Source organism: Delphinus delphis, chromosome 7, assembly GCF_949987515.2.
Source record: "Delphinus delphis chromosome 7, mDelDel1.2, whole genome shotgun sequence".
Classification (NCBI taxonomy): Eukaryota; Metazoa; Chordata; class Mammalia; order Artiodactyla; family Delphinidae; genus Delphinus; species Delphinus delphis.
Window position 1 is genome coordinate 43,913,601 of NC_082689.1, and position 22,437 is coordinate 43,936,037.

Sequence of the window (22,437 nt, forward strand, 5' to 3'; positions counted from 1 at the left end):
TAAAAATCTTGGACATTATATATAAAACAAACATAGAAGACTCTAAAACGTAGGCAGAAAAAGGCAGACCTGCTGGGGGCCTTGATACCCAAAGAACAACACAACGATGAGTGGGGCTAAAGAACTCAGAAACATTAATGAGGATGGACCAAAAAAAAAAAAAAAAAACTGGGCCTCTCCAGCCAAAGAACCAGGAAAGGGCAGCCTAGAAAACCAGAAAGCTATAGATAATTGCTCTATTCCAGTTAAGTAACACAGAGAAAGAAAAGCGTGTCCTACTCCCACCTCTACTAGCAAAGGCCAAATGGGGAACCTAGACTTCCACCTTCACCAGCTATAACAGAGCACCCCAACCCTTCAGCTCAGTTGGTGTCAGAGCAGGTCAAGTATGGAGCTGAGACTTTCATCACTGCTAGGTGGTAATGAGGCCACATGCCCACAGCAGTGTCAGTGGAGGCCAAATGGGGAATCTGGACTTCCACCCCACCTGTCAGATTAACAAGGCACCCTTTCCCCACTGAGGTGGTGTCAGAGAAGGCCCAGTGAAGAGTCAGAACTTTCACTACCACCCAGCAGTAACAAGATTACTCCCCCTACCTCCACTGTGGTATCCACGGGAGGCCATGTGGGGAGCAGTAAAAAGGCACTCCTACCCCTCCCAGCCAGGGAGGTATCAGTGGACACCTAATCATGAGCCAGAACACCCATCTCTACTGCAGGCGTCAGCACAGACTGAGTGGGGAACCTGGACTTCTACCTCCATCTGGAAGTAATGAGGCAGCGTCTCCCATTCCCTTGCCAGAGCAGTGTCAGAAAAAAATCCAGCTAAAACAGAAGGCTTAAGTAAGATCCAGAGTCTCACAACATAAAACCCAAAGTGTCCAGGTTTCAATTTAAAAAACCATCATACCAAGAATCAGGAAGACCTCAAACTGAATGAAGAAAGACAGAAGATGCCAACACCAAAATGAGACAAACGTTAGAATAAGGTAACAAGGATTTTTAAACGGCTATCAAAAATGCTTCAACAAGCAATTACAAACATGCTTGAAACAAATGAAAAAAATAGAAAGTTGAGGCACAGAAATAGAAAGTCTCAACAAAGAAATATAATATATAAAGAAAAACAAAACGGAAGTTTTAGAACTGTAAAATACAATAACCAAAATATGAAAAACTCAATGCATGCACTCAACAGCAGAATGGAGGAGAGAGAGGGAAGAATCAGTGAGCTGAAAGAATAATAGAAGTCATACAATCTGAACAACAGAAAGAAAATAGACTGAAAAAAATTAAGAGCCTCAAGAACCTGTGGGACTATAACAAAAGATTGAACATTCATGTCATCAGAGTCCTTGAAGGAGAAGAGGAAAAGGGCAGTACTGAATTACTCAAAGGAATAAAGGCTGAAAACTTCTCAAATTGGCAGAAGACATAAACCTACAGATTCAAGAAGCTGAATGAATTCTAAACAAGAGAAACCCACACCAAGACACATCATAGTCAAACTATTAAAACCAAAGACAAAGAAAAAATCTTGACGGCAGAGACAGGAATCACAACTTACCAACAGGGGAAAAACTATTCAAATGATAGCAGATTTTTTAGCAGAAACCATGGACACCAGAAGGAATACAATATTTTTTAAATGCCAAAAGAAAAGAATTATCAAGTGAGACTCCTGTATCCAAAAAAAACGTCCAAAACCCAGAAAACTATGGACCAATATCCCTATAAACACAGACACAAAAATCTTTAACTAAATGTTAGAAAAGAAAATTTAGCAATATGTAGAAAGAATTGTGCATATGACCATGTGGGATTTATTCCAAGGATGCAAGGCTGGTGCAATATTTGAAAATCAATCAATGTAATCCACCATATAAACAAGGTAAAGAAAAAAAAGTATCACGATCCTATTAATTGATGCAGAAAAAAGCATTTGACAAAATTAAACACTCATTCAGGAAAAGTCTCAGAAAAACAGGAATAAAGGGGATCCTCCTTAACTTGATAAAGATCGCCTACAAAAACCCACAGAGGGGCTTCCCTGGTGGCACAGTGGTTGAGAGTCCGCCTGCCAATGCAGGGGATATGGGTTCGTACCCCAGTCCGGGAAGATCCCACATGGCACGGAGCGGCTAGGCCCATGAGCCATGGCCGCTGAGCCTGCACGTCCGGAGCCTGTGCTCCACAACGGGAGAGGCCACAACAGTGAGAGGCCCACATACCGCAAAAAAAAAAAAAACAAACCCACAGGTAACATTACACTTAATGTGAAAGACTGAATGCTTTCTCTCTAAGATAGGGAGGAAGGGAAGACTGTCTGGTTTCATCATTCTTATGCAACTTTGTGTTGGAAGTTCTAGCCAGTGCAATAAGAAAAGAAAAGGAAACAAAAGGCATACAGATCAAAAAGGAAGAAACTGTCTCTATTTGCAGTTGGCATGACTGTCTATGTAGGAAATCCCAAAAAAGCTACAAAAGCTTCTAGAAAGAAGAAATATTTCAGTATAAATTAACAAAACATGTACAGGACTGTATGCTGAAAACTACAAAATGCTGATAAAAGAAACTAAAAATTTAAATAAATGGAGAACCATACCATGTTCATGGGGTGGAACACTCAACACAGTAAAGACTTCAATTATCCTCAAATTTATATACAGTTTTAACACAGTCCCTATCAAAATCCCAACAAGATTTTTTTGTGGATATAGGTGAGATTACTCTAAAATTTATCTGAAAAGGAAAGGGAACTAGAATAGCTAAAGCAATTTTGAAAAAGAAGATTTATTACTTAGCCACATACTAATCACCACTATGTGGTACTGGTGGAAGAACAGACACATAGATCAATGGAACAGAACATAGAGCCCAGGAATAAATCCACAAAAATATGTCCAAGTGATATTTGACAAAGATGCAGAAACAATTTGATGGGAGAAAGATAAAAAACTTTTCAACAAATAGGGCTGGTGCAATTAGTCATCAATAGGCAAAAAATGAATGTCAACCTAAGTCTCATACCTTATATGAATACTCACTCAAAATGGATTCATGGATTTAAATGTAAAACTGTAAAACTTTTAGGAAAAAAAAACCTAGGAGAAAATCTTCGGGTTCTAGTGCTAGGCAAACGATTCTTAGACTTAACACCAAAAGCATGACTCAAAAAAGGAAAAAATGAAAATTAGACTTTATCAAAATTTAAAACTTTTGCTCTGTGAAAGGCTCTATTAAAAGAATGAAAAACAAGCTATGAACTGGGAGAAAATATTTGCAAGCCACATATTCAACAAAGGGCTAGTATCTAGAATATGTAAAGAATTCTCAAAACTCAACAGAAAATATACCAAACAATCCAATTAGAAAACAGACAAGACATGAAGAGACATTTCACCAAAGAGAACATACAGGATATACAGATGCAAATAAACACACGAAAAGATGTTCATTGTCATTAACCGTTAGGAAAATGTAAATTAAAAACATGATACATCACTATACACCTATAAGACTAGCTAAAATAAAAATAGGAACACCACCGACTTCTGACAAGGATAAAGAGAAACTAAATCCCTCATACACTGCTGCTGGGGATGTAAAATGGTACAGCAACTCTGCAAAGCAGTTCGGCAGTTTCTTATAAATCCAAACAACGTGACTACCACGTGACCCAGCAACTGCACTTCTGGGCAGTTATCACAGAGAACTGAAAACTTATTTTCACACAAAAACCTGTACACAAATGTTTACAGCATCTTTATCAATAATAGCCCAAAACTGGAAGTAACTCAGATGTCCTTCATGGATGAATGGTTAAACAAACTGGTACCTCCATACCATGGGAAATTGTTCAGCAATAAAAAAGAATAGGGCTTCCCTGGTGGCGCAGTGGTTGAGAGTCCGCCTGCCGATGCAGGGGACACGGGTTCGTGCCCCGGTCTGGGAGGATGCCACGGGCCGCGGAGTGGCTGGGCCCGTGAGCCATGGCCACTGAGCCTGCGCGTCCGGAGCCTGTGCTCCGCAACGGGAGAGGCCATAGCAGTGAGAGAGGCCCGCGTACCGCCAAAAAAAAAATAAAATAAAAAAATAAAATAAAACAATAAAATAAAAAGGAATAAATGATTGACACATACAATAACCTGACTGAATCTCCAGAGAATTATGAAGAGTGAAAAAAGCCAATCTCAAAAGATTATCCACTGTATGATTCCATTCATATATCATTCTCAGACTGACAAAATTATTGAAATGGAGAACATATAAGTGATTGTCAGGGGTTCAGTAGCGAGTAGAGGTGGGAGGAAAGAGGCGGCGGCTACAAAAGGGCAACGTGAGGGATCTGGTGGTGATAAAAATGTTCTGTATCTTGACTGTATCAACGTCAGTATCCTAGTTGTGCTATTATACTAAAGTTTTGCAAGATGTTATTACCACTGGGGGAAAGTGGGTACTGGATAAATGGTCTATATCTGTATTATTTCTTATAACTGTATGTGAATCTATAATTATCTCAGAATAAAAAAGATTAGTTTAAAAAATTCAAGATAGTAATTACCCTTGGGTAAGGTAGTAGCTAGAAGGAGTTCTGGGGTCCTGATAATTTGGGGGTTTTGGGGTTTTTGTTTTTATCTGGATCTTTATTAAATGGAAGTATTCACGTTATAAAAAGTCAGTGAACTATATTATTTTTCAACAACAAAAAAAGAAACTTAAAATATGAAGCGAAAAAGAAAAGAGATGAAACTAGCAGAGAAAAGACAAGACAAATATAGGATCACCCAGAAAGTCAAGTACCTAAAAAACAGGAACTCCAAGAGAAAAATAGAGAAAATTGAGAGTTAGGAATCTTTTTAATTCAAGAAAATTTCTCAGAACTGAAAGATATATGAGTTGTCTGAAATGACCACGGAGTACTTAACACAGTGGATAAAATACATCCAAGCCAAAGTATATCATCAAGCTTTCAGAACATTAGGACAAAGAGACGACCCTACAAACTTTCAGAGAATAAAATGTGTCACATACTAAGGATCAGGGACCAGAATGGCTTCAGATATCTCAACAACAACACTGGAAGCTGTACTCAACCCAATTATCATTCAAGTTTATAGGTAAAAGAAAGACATTTCACTTATGCAATTTCTCCAAAAAAAATGTACCTCTCATATACCCTTTCTCAGGTTGTGCACTGCCAAAACAAGGGAATAAAACAAGAGAGAGTAAGACATGGAATTTAGAAAATAAGAGAACATAGGAGAGAGGCAAAGGGAATACGGCATGCTGGTGACTGGAGATCCCAAGATGACACAAAAGGCGGCCAGTGTAGCTGGGTCAGGTGTGCAGGCTCCAGGAGAGGCTTTGTCAGCAAAGTGACACCAGCAGAATACCAATAGATCTGAATGTCCTAAGAGGAAATTTAGACCACTGGTGAAGAGTTTAGGGATGAATTACTGGTAAGTTTAGAGAAAGGTAAACAAAACACTACAAGAAAACAAAAAGTTGCACAAGAAAAGAAAAATAATCGTAGTTTACTACATGTCTCAGCTTCGATCACATAGTCATACTAATGTAAGGAAGGGCTACTGAACTAACCAAAATTGCCACGTAACTATATGGGGAAGATAGGGAAATGAGAAGGCTGAATGGGCACAGAGAGCCGGGACAGCATGGAGAGTAACTCTGTATCTTCCGTAGTGGGAAGACAACAGATAATGCCTACATTTAAAAATCATGAATTAAGAATACAAGCTTTTTATTTCAAAATGCACTGGTGAATATCAAAATAATCACCTTAAAGACAGAGAATGTAGTTGCCTCTGGGAGGGAAAATGAGGAGGGATGTCGTAGAAGTCTGATTTAAAAAAAAAAAAAAGAAACAAGTTTTGTAAACTTGCTAATTTTTTTTAAAAAAGCTTTGTACATGCATAACTCACCTAAAAAATAAAAATCAAAGCTAAAAAAGAAATATGCAGTCACATGGGCTTTGTCTTGGTACAAGATAATCAAAAGCAGCTGCTAGTATCTTTCTCTCACAGACTAAAAATAGTTTTCAGAATTGTACAGAAGGAATGCTGACTGCATGAATTCTTGTCAGGTGGCTTTTATTTAATTATCCTCCATAAGTCAACTGCTGCTTCTATAACAAGAAGGACACAAAGTTACCTTTAAAAAGCATAATTCCCGAATTGTTCAAGTGATGATGAAGAACTGAATCAACCCCCAAATGCTCATTCAAAGCTGCAAAATATATTACATTAGGAGGTTGATTTAAACCTTGATGAGTGACTTCCCCTAAACCACTCATTCCTCTCCATCTGATTCAAATGATTTTTAATTATCATAGGTTATGCAAAGTTTCTCTTGTTAACATGAGTCCAGATGTTAAGTAGTTGTCAAAATATCAACAAATGCAAAGTAGTGAAGAAAATGTTCCTGTAATATGGCATTCAGTACCTTTTATATGAATGTCACATTCAATAACTTCTATATGAATTTCAAATCTAAAAATACAAACAAACAAAAACTTTTAGTTTCAACTCTGGACATTAGTGTTTAGACTCAATATTTTCAGGTCATATTTAGATACTGATGAAAAGGAACTGAAATAATCACATTGTGAACAGAGAAACAAAATAAAGTATAACTACAGTCATCTACGTAATCAAAGTATCAGGGACAAAACAGAAACAAATGAACCCCCCAAAAACCTCTGCATTTTAATAAAATTAAAATATGTCCCAAAGCAGGGCATGCTTTGGATGACTTAGATTACATTTAATTTGCCATAAGGATTGATAGAGTAAGTATAAGGAGAAGTTAGAATATTTACATGCTGTATGAAGTACTTAACCTGTTTACAAATCTAGGGGAGACTTTTTTTATTTAATAGTCCACCAACATGAACCCATTAAGCTAATATTTTGTTTTAAACTTCTGAATCTTAAAGATTTTTTTTAAAGAAACTTTAAAAAAGAGAGAAGACATTTCAAATTATAAACAGAAATAAATCTATGAATTTCTCTAGAAAAATCTATATTACAGGTTTGCAGTTAATCCTACTTGGATAAGAAGGGCTTTTGTTTGTTTTTTAGAAAAGCTTTCTCACTTGGCACTCTCTAATGATAGCAATCAACATCATTACTGTGAACATACATAACACAGCCTTTTAAAACCTGGAAGGGCATTCATTCTACTGGTACCTACACTGAGTCATTAAAAAACAGCAGCTATTTCTGAATTATTGATGAGGGGTGAAGAAATCATTCTTGTTAAAATTGATAGCTTTCTTCATTAAATATTTAAATGAAAGCTGCTCAAAATTACATTGAGTTATCCACAAATACATGAGTATGGAGACGGATTCAACTTTTGAAGAAAGAAAATCTTAAACCTGAATATATTCCTTGGAATAATAATTGCCAAAGGTCAGATCTGCCAACGCTATGATAATGTGTGCTCTAATGTATCAGTGACATAACTACCAGTGATGGAGAGGAAACAATCCCTGGATTACTGGGACATTCCTCCTGGCACCACAGCTATCAACACAATGTTGTTGCCCAGAGACCAGGACTGAAGCTGCAAAATGGGGAAATCCACTTCCTGAACCCTCAGAGCTATAGCTCTACCCTGTCAACTCTTACTGACCACTCTCTATGCTTCTGAGCAATGTGAATCCCAGAGCAGAACTCTAATCACTGCTGCAGTGTATTCCCAACATAGACATACAGAAGCTCCTCTAAATGAGCCTTCACATCCTGGTATTTACATACTGTACCGTGAACATTCAGTTCAACCCCCAGCATTTTCCAGAATAGAGCTTTCCTCAGAAGCACAGCACTCAATTTCAATTCCAACACATCTTTTCTCAATAAGGATTGCTTTAGCATCTGCTACACATTGAGCCAATGCCATGAAAAAGAAATATAAGGTTGGTTTTACAACAGTTACACATGCTACAAGGGCATTAAGGTGTGCAAAGGTGAATGACTATTTTGGAACCTTCCTCTTCCTTTTGCAGCATTTTGACGTGGCTCCTTTATGGCTACATCAAATTGTGAAAGAATCAAACTAGCTCTAGTTTTGTCAGCCCCGATTCTCCGGAGTCTAGTTTGAGCCCTGCAGGCACTCAGTGCTACACCCACAGGCTCCCCACAGCTGCTAGCGACAGCATTCCACTTGGACTGAAACTCTTCCCAGAACCCAGAACCTGCTGTCCTCGTCATTCTTGATGGACCTTTCCCAGGCTCACAGCAAAACCTGTCTGCTAGGTGCCAAACTGATCCATACAGTGGTTAATTCACAGCCTGTGGTTGTCCCCCTTGGACAACATTTTTGTATTTTAATAAGAGTTTTCAGTGGGCTATATTATTCTCACTATTATTACTAACTATACCACCACAACACTTAAATAACACTTGCTATGGGCTTAAAATGTACTAACTCATTATTCCTCACAACAGTTCTCTGGGGTAAACATGATTACTTTCCTCACTTTACAGATGAGGAAACTGAGGCACAAAGAAGGTAAATAATTATCCCAACGTCACACAGGGAATATGCAGCAGAGCTGGGATTCAAATCCAGACAGTCTGTGCTCTTAGCAGGTACTGCCTGTCAACCCACTGTGCCGCTTACTAGACAAAGAGGTCTTGGGCCTCGAAGACTTTATAGTTGACAAGGTGAGCCCAAAACACAAGGAAGATTTAAATGACAAGTCAGAGCAATAATACAAGAGAAGTCACAGAACACTGCATAATTAACCAAAAATGTTACTGATGACAGGGGTGCTTCTGGAGTTCAGAGTAGAGAGTCCCAACTCCAGATGGGAGTTGTCAAGAGAATGAGGGACTCAACTTGAACCTTGAAAGATGTGTACGATTTGCCTTAGACAAAGGATGGAAAAACTACTCCAGGATGCGGGAAAGAAAAGACAGCAGGAGATCCTTACAAGGTTAATACTGGGGCTGAAGGGCAAACGAGGCTAGCAAACAGCAATAGATTACAGATGCCCTCAAGTATCAAGCTGAGGGATGACTGGGTAGAATACAAAATACTACATCAGAGAGTTATAGTGAAGATAAAGACATGCTTTCTTTTTTAATCCCACAAGCATGAATTTAACACCAACCATTAGATGGGATGCATGCTTGGTGATCAATAATTCAAATGGCGTAAAGACGTAGTCCCTGCTATCAAATCCAGTGGAGAGAGAGAGGCAGGGGTCTCTCCACAACCATGACCTGCTGTGCCCAATGTTAAAATAGGTGCAAGCACGGGTGACACAGGAGTCTCTGGGGTGGGGCCTTAAGGGGAGCCTTAGCAGATGAGTAAGCGTAACCCACAAAGGAGGACCATGGAAGGTGCTGATCAAGAAAGGCCTTCTGCACAATGCCAAGGGGTTCCTGAGTCGGGAGTGAGAGACTGGCCGAGATTGGGATCCTAGCTCGGCCACTGTCGAGTTCTGTGGCCTTGGGAAAGCTTTTAATTTCTCTAAGTCTTACTCTTCCTCATATACAAAATAAGGAACATCATAATATTTTTCCGTTAGGGTAGCCGTGAGGATGAAAAAGGATAATGTGTGTTGAGCTCTTAGCACAGTGCCTGATACGTAAGAACTTGGGCGTATTAAGTGTTTTGAGCATAAAGGGGAGCCTCCAAAGAGAACTGAACGGGAGAGTAGAAGGGCCACATTTGTATTTTACAAAGATCATTATAGCTTCAGTGTGGAAAACAGACTGGCAGGGTTCTGCCACTGCAACCTCTACTAAGGATTCCCTAACATCTGACCTTCTATTTTAGTGTAACACTAATTGCAAATACTGATATCCTGTGATGGAATCATTTTAGACAGTACTTTATGAACTGAATCTAAGGCAATTTTTTATAACATCTGGAAATAGAATAAACTTGCAGTATTTTCCTAACTCCTTCCTCTACCTCTGAAGATTACTCCCACACCTGAGCTGTTGCATGAGGTAGGGGTAATTTTATTGCTCTTTTTATAGATATTTCCTGTTTGCCCAACTAGATTATAAACTCGTTGAGGGAGGAATCCAGTACTTAGCATACTGCCCTTTACTCTTGTAAGCTCTCAATAAATATTGGCTATTTTTGACAAATACCTGATGGCAAAATACACATAAGATTTTACTAAAGCTTAAGGTGACAGACATTAATTTTAGGAAGTGCAGAGAGAAGTCTCAGTTGCTCTCCTGGCTTTGACAAAGCACCGCCTCTTTGAGCCTCCCTTTCCTCATTGTAAAATGGAGATTAAAAACACAAACCAGAGTCAATTAACTCTCAGAGGGGTTCTAGGGCTTAAATGAAATAATGTATGAAAAAGCATTTTTCTAACTCAAAAGCAACATAGCAACATTTGGTGGTGGTGGTGGCTGTGATCTCATTCCAGGGTATGATATTTCATTACAATGCTGGGCCTTATTTTGCAATCACTCCAAAAGCATTCTTCCCAAGTGTTTTCGTAATCCCTGGCACCACCCTTGAACCCCGGAACCCAGCTAGCATTTTATCCATCACGGCTCATGAATTTACATCCATATCCATTTCCACGACCACAGCCTAGCTGGGAGGTGGGATGGGTGCACAGGCTTATTAGAGAACACATTGTTGGCTTATGGACTAGAATGATAATTAAGTATCCACGGCAAGAAATAACTATTCATTTAAAATAGAGCCCCCTGGGACTGAGTAAACTGATGAGGATGATTATACTTTTTGTGACTTTCTGTTTGAATAAAAAAAAAAAAAAATCCCACAAGGACTCAGAGGCAAAAAATATACAAATCAATTTTCACTGCAAAGTAAAGGAGCTGTTACAGTGGAGGATTACTGGACTGAATGTCAATATTATGACATAGTATGAGTGTGTTTCCTGTTTGGTAATTGCAATCATTGTTGCTTTTGTTGTGGTCATCCATTTACCATGCTTGGTGTCAGTCTATTTATCTCTTGTAAAAATAAAATACTGTGTGTGTGTGTGTGTGTGTGTGTGTGTGTGTGTGTGTGTGTGTGTGTGAAAAAATAAAAAAAAAAAATAACCAGGTGTCTTTGGGCAAGTTATGTTACCACTCAGGTCACTGTCCGCACCTGGGAACAAGGGCACAAGCCCAGCCTATTTCACTGGGCAATTAAGAGGATTGATTGTGCTTAGAAAGGGTGTCACGTCATAACTAAGAGGGTGAGCACGAGAGGCTGAAAGATCAGTTTTGAAGCAATTACTAGCCACATGGCTTTGGCCAGGTTTCTAACCTCTTCACCTCTTAGGTTTTACATTTATAAATCTGTAAATCTCATTCGCACTAAACTCTTAGGATTGCTGCAAGGAATAGATGAAAACAATGCATGTGACAGGTTAATAGGGCTGGTACATGGTAAGCTCTTAATAAATGGTAACTTTAAGAAAAAAATAAAAAAATAAAATATAGCCCCCTAGGACTTCCCTGGTGGTCCAGTGGTTAAGACTCCGCGCTCCCAATGCAGGGGGCCCGGGTTCCATCCCTGGTCAGGGAACTAGATCCCGCATGTCCCAACCAAGAGCTCGCGTGCTGCAACTAAAAAGATGCCACAGGCTGCAATGAAGATCCCGCGTGCCTGTGCCGCAACTAAGACCTGGCACCACCAAGTAAATAAATATTAAAAAATTTTTAAAATATAGGAACAGTTTAATTATATCTGTAACATAATAAATGTGAAAGAAAGGGGACAAAGCCAACTCTATTTCCCTTCACCTACTAAGATGGTAAAAAGAACAAATTATTTCCATGGGGGGTGGGGTGGGAGTGCAGGGGCGTGGCATAGACTTTAACCCTAAATGTGGTTTTAGTAATAAAAGCCAAGGGGGTTTTCACTTTCACTTTGTGGAAGACACATTTAAATGTCAATAAAAAATTTGTAATGTAGGTCCTTAGACCTTATCAACCATCATGGAAGCAGATTTCTATTTATTCGTTTTAGGCTTTTGATTAAATATTGTGCCAAGAGCTTATAGTATAAATTTGAAGCAGGCCCCCGAACCTCGTTTCCTTCTACCTCTCAAATAAACTTCCTAATACTACCAAATGTCAAATAGAAAGCTAGTGGGAAGCAGCCGCATAGCACAGGGAGATCAGCTCGGTGCTCTGTGACCACCTAGAGGGGTGGGATAGGGAGGGTGGGAGGGAGATGCAAGAAGGAGGAGATAAGGGGATATATGTATATATATAGCTGATTCACTTTGTTATAAAGCAGAAACTAACACACCATTGTAAAGCAATTATACTCCAATAAAGATGTTAAAAAATAAATAAATAAAACAAGCCCAGTGTGAGGAACAAGTAACAGTTCATAGTACAGCATGGAAGAAAAAGGTTTTTAAAAATATATTTATATCTTGTTTCTGCAACTAAAAAAAAAAATCCAATAGGTGTTGAAAATAGGAAGTAAAATTAATTGAATATGCTGCTGCTGACACTCTGCATTCATTTGTCAAGAAGGAAAACAATGTAAGGATTTAAGGGGGCCACAGAAACTTTTGAAAAATAGAACCAGTGCATAGTCATCTCTCTCTAAACCAAAATCAATAGGCAGACACGGCAATGAAATTGTTTGTTTAAAATAACCAAACTCCTGAACGGCCGGGTTTCCAATATTCATTGTACTTCAATTGCTGAAGCTTAGAAACCATTTCCCCACTGAAATAATCTTACAAATAGGGGTGGTACTCAGATTACTGAACCAAGAGTGCCAACCTCAGTGTTACAAAGCACATAACTTTTAAATTGGGGAAAATTCTTTCTACTTTGCAATGTGGAATGCCGGCAACAGGTCTCGAAAGACAAGCCCACCCAGAGCTTCCCTACCCACTCCCCTCCAGCCATGAGCCACAGAAGCGGGCATGGACTCACCCGCCACTGGCTTCCTCCAGGGCAACAGTTCTAGCCTGTGGGAGCTGTGGAGTTACTGCCAGTGGTCTTTGAAAGCACTGAATAAATGTGTCATACATACATGTTCCACTCATTTTCCAATGTATATTGATGCTACCATCATACATCTATTTCTCTAATAAATGTTTATGCAATTCTTATTAGCTTTCCAACATTATGCAGTTTCTCAGATTGAGAACCCTACAAGTGCAATTATTTTCATGTGGGAGCCTGAGAACTATGCCAGCATTGCAACGGTGTCTTCAAACACCTTCTAGGTAATAGAACAGGTACCGGGTTAGAAGAGGAGAGAAAGAGGAAAGGCTGGAACCTGGTCAGCACGGGCACAGGCCACAGTGAAAGCAGAAGCCACAGCAAGTCACCTCTTGTCATTTGAAAACTGTCTCTATTATCAAATTATTTACGATTTTAATGATTATAGACACAATTTTTGTTTCTTTGCCAAGAAGTTAACACAGAAAAATCTCAGCTTTTCTTTTTCGTTTCTTATCTTTTCGAAGTATAAAACAAAGACTTTTTTAAAGATTGATTTTGAAAGCTACGTTATTTACTTAAAGTTTCAGATTTTCCTCTATAAATTATTGCGTGCTATACTTGAGAAGCAATTTATACAGAATATATATGAGTAAAAAAGAAATTCAAATTCTATTAAAATGTTTTTTGGTTTATTTTTAAACCTAGTTATGTGAATATTTGTTCTATACACACAGACACACATTCAATTTTTTTTCAAATTTTTTCAGAAAAGGACTTGGGCAAATATAATTAGTATAGGACTATGGGTCCAAAATCTAAAAATACTAGGAACACAGGAAAAGTAGACTGTGGAAAAATAAGAATTATAATGAGAAATAAAAATACAACTCCAGGTATTGGTACTGTAACACTGGGTTAGAGCACCAGTACACATATTATATATGTAAAATAATGCTATATTTATAATGGGTGCTTGATAAATGCTTATTCAACAAAAGACTGGCATTATTATGTAGCTATTCTGGCACTATTAAGACACTGAGAAACTTAAGAGGCTTAAAGAGTATACAGTCTATCTATAAGACAAGGCATTCTAAACAGAAATTTATAGGTGTTTCTTTCTCAGACATATCTTTTACGAGTTTACAATCTAGATGAAAATACAGACCTCAAAGTTTAGGATACATTCTTCTATAGACATGTAGCTACTGTCAATGACTTTTCTTTATATCCCTTAAGCACACTATAGTCTAAAATAATCATTTATATCCTAAGCACATTCCAGCATATGTAATCTAAAATTATCTTGTTTCTTATGCTGTTAGGACTCTGATAAATTGAGAGGTACCAAGTGCTATCAGTTTCTTTCAGAAAAAGATTTACTACCTCGGCCATTAAAGAAACGAGATACTTCAATAAACATGCCATACTAATATTTTTGAAAATGAAAATATTCAATGCTGGTAAAGATGAAGATCGATAGTCACTCTCATCAACTGAGAATAGAAGAATAGTCTTTCTAGAAGGCAAGGATTTAAGTGTATGGATGTTTACCATAATGATCAAAACTGAAACAAAGTGAGCAATCAGTAATAGAAACAGTTAAATAAATTATGGTATGTCCACATGAGAGAAAAACAGAAACTTACATCCACAGGATGGAAAAACTGAAGTTAATAGAACTTAAATAGAATTAATAGAATATGGGAAAATGCTCATAATCTGTGCACTGCATTAAGTGAAAAAAAGCAAGACACAAACCTGTATGTATTGTAAGAGTTTATATTTGTAAATCTATGTGCTTCATACAAAATATACTTTAGAAAAAGATATGAAAATAATACCAAAATATTACTAGGAGTTATCTCTCAGAAGTAAAATTAGGAGTTACTTTAATTTTTTCTTAGACTTGACTGGATTTTTCTCCAATGAGCATATATCACTTTTAAAATATATGTTTGGGACTTCCTTGGTGGCACAATGGTTAAGAATCTGCCTGCCAATGCAGGGAACACAGGTTCGAGCCCTGGTCCAGGAAGATCCCACACGCTGTGGAGCAACTAAGCCCGTGTGCCACAGCTACTGAGCCTGTGCTCTAGAGTCCGTGAGCCACAACTACTGATGCCCGCGTGCCACAACTACTGAGCCGCGCACCTAGAGCCCACGTGCCACAAGGAAGAAAAAGCCACCACAATGAGAAGCCCGCACACCACAATGAAGAGTAGGCCCTGCTCGCCGCAACTAGAGAAAGCCCGTGCGCAGCCACGAAGACCCAATGCAGCCAAAAAATAAGTTTTTGAAAAAATAAAATAAATAAAATACATATTGTAAAGGCATTATTTGAAATATAAGGTATCTGAGTGATAACTGGGACACCCTTGACCCTGTAGTTCCTGAAAGGTCACCTGGAGTTGCTCAGCTGAAGTCCGCCTATCCTTGTGCTGTTCCTGCTCACCAGCAGGAACAAGTGAAAGGGCCAGTTACAAGAGGTCTGAGATACGGTTTTTTTGGTTTTTGGTTTTTTTTTTTGCGGTACGCGGGCCTCTCACTGCTGTGGCCTCTCCCATTGCGGAGCACAAGCTCCGGACGCGCTGCCTCAGCGGCCATGGCTCACGGGCGCAGCCGCTCTGCGGCATGCGGGATCCTCCCAGACCGGGGCACGAACCTGTGTCCCCTGCATCGGCAGGCGGACTCTCAACCACTGTGCCACCAGGGCAGCCCTGAGATACTCTTAGAGATATTACACTTTCAAAACACAGGGAACCTCATTAATGGGAAATAAAATTTAAGAGTGTGTCATTTTACCCCTTTGATACTCTTTTATTCAAACTCCCTCATAAAGGTGAGTGTGGGGTCTACCTGTTCATTAGTTAAACACAATTCCACAGAAAGCATTTTGAAATAGAAGAGAGAAGGCACCCCACACAGCTACAGAAGCTTGGCTATGGTGCATCACATCAGTGCACTTCTTTAAAAAGTCACAGATAGTGTCCACGTCGCTCTGTATGGTTCTACTTTAAGTGTTTAGTGTGGGGCTTTGGGGCTTGGCTGTGTTGAGAAAGGCCTTATTTACCTTGGGCCAAGTGTGTTCTACCTTAACCTTGGGCCTAAAAAAGCCCAGAGCAGTTATAAGAGAAGAATTCGCCACATGGCTTATAGGGACTCACTCCTCCTCTGTTCTGGGGCTCAGAGTTCCTCTGGGAGTCCTGGACTCTACTGCTCCATTTCCGCTCTTCACCCCACAGTGGCCACGTGGGGAAAGTGGGGTGGGGGGCACCCAGGTCTCTCTACAGAACCACGCAGGGAGTTACTACCAGTCTAGGCTTCTCGTGCACTTTCACCAGGCACAATTAACCACAAATCAAGTTTGTTGAGACAACACCAGTTCCTCTTTCCAATTCCCCTTTTATCCCCAACAAATCCACACCAGAGCTCCCTTGGCCACTGCTGACTCATAACGTCCCATCTCCCTCTCCCCCAAGTTCCACTCTTGGTCTCACATCAAAACATTTCCTCAGAGTCATTCAAAGCTGGACTTCCCTGTTTTCTACTTGCACATCATTCCCTGAATTTGTCTCCCCTACTCAAACACAGGCCAGAACAAATGTCAAAAAAGATGTCTCGGCCATCCTTTACTCAATCCTCTCTTATATCTCTGGAATATGGTTTTTGTAAGAGCCTAGATCTCTTCTCATCTTTGCCCCATTCTCTCCCATTCCTAAATACAGCAGGACCACCAGGTCACAAGGTAATACAGGCCAGTCATTCACATTTCCAAACCTTAACATCTCTTCAACACAATCATCAGCACATCTATGGCTCAGCCATATTCACATTACAGTGGACAAAAGCAGATGAAAGGTACTTTTAATACACAACATTTGGGGTATTTTTGTTGGTGCTGAGGTAGCAGGTGTGTGTGTGTGTGTGTGTGTGTGTGTGTGTGTGTGTGTGTGTGTGTGTGTGTGTGTGTGTGTGTGTGTGTATGCTATTTAGAGCCACAAACTAGCAACCTGAGTTGCAATAGCTATAGTAGACACATATTAATATACAGGTTCAAAGTTTAGGTGTTCCACATTTTTTATTTGTTTTGGTTTGGTTTAGTTTTCTATTGGGCTCCGCGCCAATAAATCAATATCTTAGCAAATGGCTCTGATAGTTTCCAAAAGCTACGCAGCCAAGTAACTTAATTTAAACAATGCCATTTTACAAAGCAGTAAATAAGTGTCTTATAAATACAGAGAAGGAAAACCAGCTACAAAGCAAAGTTACTGAAACCCAACAATAGGGCTAAGTACTGGATAACATGTCATTCAGGATTTAGGACAACAAATCAGGCTGACACAGGCATTCTCACCCTCCAAAATGCCAGTAAAGTAGAATAAATGGCCAAAGACAGCTAATGTTGGGTAACTAAACATGGAGGAATCATATCCAAATGGAATGTTCCTGATGGAGACATTAAGGGTGTTTTCTTTGCCCCACACAGAATTCACAGCAGATGGGTACGTCTGCATTTCCCAGGAATCCAAAATGCTGTGCACTGGGAAATGACACATTCATTTTGCTTTGAGGAAAAGGTTTTACCAAAACTGGCTTTGTACTAGGGTAGGATTTTGCACTTGATTTCTGGGTTTAAAGAGAACCTACTGAGCAACAAAGTTTCCTAAATCAAAAGCCTGAGACTTCCCTCAGCCCAAAACATAATTAGAACCTTGAATGAAACATTGGATGACACCTAAAATTGTCAGAATATCTCTTCTGCAAAATAATTTTACAATTATGTTTTTCTCGTTATTGCCTATTACGTTTATAATGAACCAACCTTATTCACTTTTCCTTTGGGTACAAAACACAAGGAAGAATGTGTTTTCTTGATTCTGAAAAGTCTGAATGTATTTGATTCTGGATTTCTAAGTCTGAGCAGGAAAATGTATTAATTTTTAAGGATTCTAAGCAATGATTTTTATTAGTATTACATAAAACAGAATTGTGGGATTTGTATATATACATCTGTATGTATATATACACATCAGACAAGATTATGTACATATATGCACATGTATATGTATCTATACATATATATGTTTAGATATGCATCAGACTAGATTAACTTGACAACTTCCTGCTCCTGAAATTATGTTACTAAAAATAATTACACCTGAAGTCATCCAGAATGCCGTAATTTCAGGAAATGACACAGCAGATAAATTTATTTCTCCTACTCCTACCTTCTACATAAAGAACAATTACGCTTCCAAAGACAGCCACCACTAGCAAGAGCAGGAAGAAATTCTTACCACCCTATCCAGCAGGTAAATTGGGGTGTGTGCACCAAAGCATTCTTATTGGGGAGGAAAATTGGGGGTGCTGTAGAACACCCTATAGATACTGTTAGAAAAGGTAAAACTTAGTCATCCAAGACTGGTCACCCTTTGCTCCTACACATGCGATTCCCAGAATACCACCTTCCTCTTTGATCTCCTGAGTCTCATATTTCACTTCTCTAACATTACAGAGTTTAGGCACATTCAATTTTTTTCTTATTTTTGATTTTTATTAAGTGAATCAATTCTATTCCTTTTGTTTCTCTTTTTAGTTTCTATAATAAAATAACAAATGCTTGTTGCAAAAAAAAAAAAAAAAAAAGCTTTTTAAGCCCAAACATAACTTTATAAGGTAAAAAGTAAAAGTACCCTCTTTTCTTTACCATCTGAACCCACTTCCTTCAGGAAGCCACTGTCAACAGTTTGGAGACAACAAGGTATACGTGTGCTTGTATGATGGTTTGTATATAAATCTCTTCCTTTTTTCACTTACCATATCATGATTTTTTCCCAAGACAATGTGCCAAAGCAGCTAACAAATACATTTACATCTATTGCATTTCTCCCTTTCCCTACAATGAGACTGCTAAATCAAGATGTACTGAATATCAAAAGAAGTCAAACAAAAAACCTGTCAGCCTAACACTAAATATATCTGGTTATATTCATTTTTACACTTGCCTTCAACCTAAAAATGGTGAGAACAAATGGGTAAACATACATGCGTAAATATATATGCACTATATAGATTATCTTACACAGATAAATGTTAACATATGTAATGTATGTATGTTGCAATGAAATTAATTTTCAAAGGCAAGAAGCAAAGGAAGGCACCTGTGTAGGTGGTGAGACTTAATGGGTCCTGAATAGGGAGGGACACCGTGTGGAAATTTCCTGGGCTTTGGAGCCAGAGACACGGGGTCAAACCTAACTCCACCTCTTACTGATTATGTGGTTTGTGTAAGTTCCTTAACCATTCGAGCTTCCTTTTCATCATCCATAAAATGCGACAAGACTTATCTTACAGAGATATAGAAATCAAGTGTTTAAGATGGTGTCTTGAACATACTAAGTGCTCAAAAAGTGCCTTATTACTGTTAATCATCCAGAAACTATATATGCTAGACTTGGTGATCCAATACCTCATATCACCAAATACCTGCAAACCTTGCTGTTTCGTTTATCTTTGTGTTTTGGTTTGCCTTCATGTTTTTACATTTACCTTATTCATACAGATACAGAAAGTGCCTTAGAAATAAATTACTGTAAACATGCTTAGTAGCTTTAATGCATTATTGAAATATGATCCTTTCTCCTCCTACTCCCCCAGCCCTGGGCTCAGCAGCAATGTCCCAGCTTCCTCCTAAAAGCAATCTTAAGTTTTACTTGCAACTTGTGATAAACACAAGCGATCTGACTACCACAAAATAACTGAAAATATCTTCCGTGTCTGCTGATGACCATCAGCTTAAAGTGTCAAAAGCCGACCTTCCCTGTGAGGCGACTTCCTATCCTCTCCTTTTACTTAACAAGGCCATCAACGATGCACATACACCTTTAGCAGACTAGTGGCCACGTCTTGGGGAAGAGATGCTCTGCAGACACCAGAGGCCTACCAAAAACACATCTGCTTTTATCACATGTCATTGGTCAACTGTACATCCACCCACCCTTTACATTCATTTATTTTGAAAAGGTTAGATTTCCAGAAAATCCTAAACTTCTAGAACAATTAGGGGGAAGCTTGACCACTGTACTATCCAACCATCTCCTTTTACAGGTGAGAAAACTGAGGCTCAGGAAGATGTGACATGCCCAACAGCATAAAAATATTTAGACACCAGTCGGGATTAAAACCTCAACTCTTCGAGGTTCTTTTCTACTACTAATAGGCAAGATTTTATCTGTTCCAGTAGCTCTGTAAAATGTTTAACTATTAAAGATTTTCGGATGAAAGGAAATGTTTGTGGTTGCGAATATATGTGGGAGAGGCGAAATGCACCGTGTGCTGGCCTCCAGGGTAACGAATCCACCTGCCTGTCCACGTGCAGATGGGATAAATGAAGGGGAAAGTCGCATTTGGAATTTTTCACCCTCCTACTTAAATTTACAGGGAGCCGTGTAGGGGACACAAAGGACCCCAAAGGACTAGAAACCCCGACTGTTATCTCATAATGGCTCTAGGGACATGTTAGGCCAGGCTGAAGTAAAGCAGCACGGAGGCGGGGAATTTCTCCCAGGATGATAGCAGGCAAGGGAAAGAGGTATTTTGCGTATTTATTCACCTGGGTAAGCAGACGCTGTCAATTTCCTCCTCTTGCCACCCAAGGAGCTACGTCCCTGCACTCGGATTGTCTGGTGTTCTCGCCTCCCTTTCTCCCGAGGACGGTTATGGCAAGGGCGCGAGTGCGGCCGGGCCGACAAGGGCCTGGGCACTGGGGCGCAGCCCTCACCCGGCTCCCTGGCTGCTGCCGGCGTCCGGCGACGGCTTCCTTGGGCAGCGCCTTTGTTTTCCCGACTGCAATTACGTTTGCGGAAGTGCTGCTCGCGCCGGGCGCACCGGGGGTGCAGGCTGTAGCTGCCCTCAGCGCCCCAAAAGATGACAACCGACTCGGGATCCAAGGGGAGGGAGACAGTAGCAGGCGAGCGGGACTGGGAGCGGAGACACCCCCCCACGCCCTGAGGCCAGGCCCCTCCTCGGAAGCCTTTCAGCGACTGCAGGTGTGAGCGCCGCAGGGGGCTCCTCGCCCTCCGGCCGGGCCCGGCCCCTGCAGGGGAGCCCAGGGTGGGGCTACCCCGCCGCCCCGCCGAGCGCGACCCCTTCCCCCTCGCGCCGGGCTCCGACTCACCTGCGGCGGGCGGCGACGGCGGCGAGAGCTCAGCTGCGCGGGGCGCGGGGAGCCATCTCCCCCGGGCACGGGGCGGCGGCTCCGGGCGCCGGGGCGGCGGCTGTCGAGACGGCGCTCACCATCTCGGGCGGGTCACTGGTTCCTCGGGAGCTGCGGCGGGGCGGGGCGCGGCGGAGGGATGCGGGCCGGTGGGGGGACCGGGAGCGGCGAGCCGAGCGTACCGGTCGGCGCGACCTTCTCTCCTCCTCCTCCTCTGGCCCGGCTTCCGCCGCTCGCTACCGGCTGGACCCGTTTCAGGGCTGAGCGCCGAGGACCCGCCGCCAGGTGCAGCGCTCCGCCTCCTGCGGCGGCGGCGGATGCGTCGGCGGCTGCTCCTCCCGGCCTCCCGCCAGCCCTGGCGGCCCCGGGGGACCCGCCGCCCCAGCCCTGCCGGGGAGGCGCGCCACGAAGGGGGAGAGCAGACGCGAGGGTCTATCCCCAGGTCCCCGCACCCCGGCTCCCGGCTAAAAGCCTCCCACCCCGACCCCAGGCAAAAGATGCAGGCCTAGCTCCGGGGGGAGGGGGCGGGGAGTAGATGGCCGGCTGGTTGGGAATTGTAATAATAATAACAACAGTAGCAGCAACAATAATAGCCATCGTTTGTAGGGCATTTATTCAGTGCCAAGCAGAATGCTAACACTATTAATGCGTTGCCTCAGCGTCTCTGGGCCAGCGGTGGCTGTGGCCGACTGTCCTCAGTTGACCTGGGAGAGAGGAGCTTGGCAAGAGACAGGAGGCAAACAACCAGGGTTTCAGGACTCACCGGGGAAGGGCTGAGACTAAAGCACTCTTTCAAACTGAGAAAGTGCTACGGAGTATCTGGCAGCTTGCTGAAGAGGTAACCATGTGTGTCGCATCTGTAACGCAATTATAGTTGTATTTCTGGTTAGACACGTAGAGAGGGTGGGGAGAGTGGAGTTGGCTGTAAAAGGTATCATTCCTTCAGCAAGTATTTTTTTTGGTGCCTGTAATGGGCCTTTGGGGTGCCAGATCCTGTCCTCAGGGAGCTTATCGTCTTGTTCTGGGAATAACAACAATAATAATGGCAGCTAGCATCGACGAACATTTCTCATACATGAAACACTGTATAAGTACTACTTAAGCTTTACCGTAATCCTAAAAATATAAGTACTATTATTCCCATTTTACGACTGAGGAAACCAAGGCTGAAATTTAATGTGACTAACCTAAAATGACTAAATAGTAAAAGGGTGAGAAGTCCTTTATCTCCAGTGTTTAAGCTCTTAACCACGAAATCATACCGATGAGAATTTTATAGGCCCTGAAGCT

General features: G+C 40.9%; 1 protein-coding gene across 3 annotated transcripts in view; it reads right to left on the reverse strand.

Annotated features, from left to right (window-relative positions):
• MFSD6 (major facilitator superfamily domain containing 6) overlaps window positions 1-21,374 on the reverse strand; it is a 74,264-nt gene extending 52,890 nt beyond the window's left edge. For 2 of the 3 annotated variants that reach the window (XM_060016409.1, XM_060016411.1), the window contains exon 1: window positions 21,109-21,374. The gene's annotated coding sequence lies outside the window, so the exon portion shown is untranslated. Of the gene's footprint in view, window positions 1-20,544; window positions 20,682-21,108 lie in introns of those variants that run through there. The other variant, XM_060016410.1, reaches the window with a different exon arrangement.
• Between the last annotated feature and the right edge of the window lie 1,063 nt (window positions 21,375-22,437).